Below are 1,843 nucleotides of genomic sequence, written 5' to 3'. Positions count from 1 at the left end.
ATGTTGTCAGGACCCGTGGAGGCTGTGTTTTTGGCTTTAATGAGTGCAGTAAGGACCTGTGCCCTCATAATGACTGGTGGGGGGATGGTCACAGGTATTTCTTTGAGTGTGGTAGGATGTGATGGGGGGGTTGAATTGAACTTGTTGGCCAACAGGTATGCTATGGTTTCAGACTGGGTGCAAGTGTTGCTGTTCGTGATTAACTTGGCACATTGCTGAGCATTTCCCCTGAGGCTATGAACGTAATTAAAACAATCCTTATGGTTATCTTTCACCCAGAAGGCTACCTTTGCCTCTTAGTTTGCTTTGGTAGATTTGCCCAGCTCTCTAATTTATTTGTTTAGACAGATGATTGTCTTTTTGCACTGTTTTTTTCTGTTCCTTCTTGGCTTTGGAGATGATTTATTTCCTTTTGTTGAATAGCCTATTTATGCTAGGGGTTGACCAGGGTGGTTTATTTTTGCCAGTAATAAAAGGTTTGACTCAGACAGGTACTGCCTCCTCTATGTACAGTGCTTTTTTGTACAGCTCCGAGTAAGCCTCAGTGTCATCTGGGTTCAGAAGGGCTCGGAAATTTAATAAGCTGTCACTTTGTTTAAGGTAACTGGCCTTAGAAAAGTTCTTAACATAACAGGTTTGGAGTTTGATGAGGGTTCTAGGTTAGTTTTAATACTAAAGGAGATCATTTTGTGGTCAGATCTTACCAGGGAGGAGTTAGTGCACAAGAGGGAACAGCACCCCCCTATGTTCATGAGGTCTAGGATATTTGTACCTCTAGCTGGGGAACTAACTAGTTGCTGCAGGGTGCTTGAATTGACAAAGTCCAAAAAACACTGGACAAATGGAAGGTATTAAAATTAGAGTGAGACATATTTTGTGTGAAATGAAGGAAGATAGTCTAATAACTGAGGAGGCATTTATAATGTTTTAATGATGTAAAGGGTGTTTCCTGTGAATGGTATATTGATTGACTGTAATTTACTATTTAAGTGTCTTAAAGTTTTTATTTTGTATGGATCTGATGAAGGATCAGTTGATCTGAAAGCACTTATCCCATTAAAAACGTTTGTTTTTAAGTGGTGTTTTATTTGTGTTACCCTGGCCATGGTGGCTGTGTTGTTTTTTCTTATATATATATATATATATATATATATATATATATATATATATATAATTATACACACATGTGTGTGTATGTGTGTGTGTGTGTGTGTGTGTGTGTGTGTGTCAAAATCAAATCTGAAAGAGTGTATGTGCCAGCTGTTTGGAGCAGGGATCTGGAGAACTTGGCTTGGACACTTGGCTGAGGTCTCAACTCTATAGCTGTTGCAGTGGGGAGTCTTACTGGGGACCTGGAAGGAGACAGATAGAAAAATCCAGACCCCGGATTGAGTGTGTTCCCCATATGCTCTTAAGGGAAATTGTGCTTGATGCAGAGAGCTGCATCTGTAAATACTGTGGGTGTAAGTGAACATCCCTTTCCAGTGCCAGTGGTGAGGATTCAGGCTTCTTTATTACTGGCCCAAAGTGGGGACATCACACTTACCATTTGAGTTAATGACAACATTGTTCCTACTTTGTGGAGCTCTGTGGATTGCCCAGCATTACAACAAGCAGCAATGCCTTCTCACAGAAACTGGTTCTGTGGTTTGTTTTTTGGCAAATGTTCCCTCTTTGTGGAGTTTGCACATCCTCCCTATATTTACATGGGCTTTCTTCAGATATTTTGCTTTCCTGCTACATTTCAAAGACATAGAGTAGGTAGATCAGGGACTATAAATTGTCCATAGGTGTGAAAGTGTGCATCAACAATATCATAGAATGACCTGGTACCCTATTTTTA

This window comes from Protopterus annectens, chromosome 9.part0 (assembly GCF_019279795.1).
Source record: "Protopterus annectens isolate FY-2018-M chromosome 9.part0, PAN1.0, whole genome shotgun sequence".
In the NCBI taxonomy this organism is placed as follows: domain Eukaryota; kingdom Metazoa; phylum Chordata; order Ceratodontiformes; family Protopteridae; genus Protopterus; species Protopterus annectens.
The sequence above is the reverse complement of the archived record's forward strand: the minus strand, read 5'-3'. Positions refer to the sequence as shown.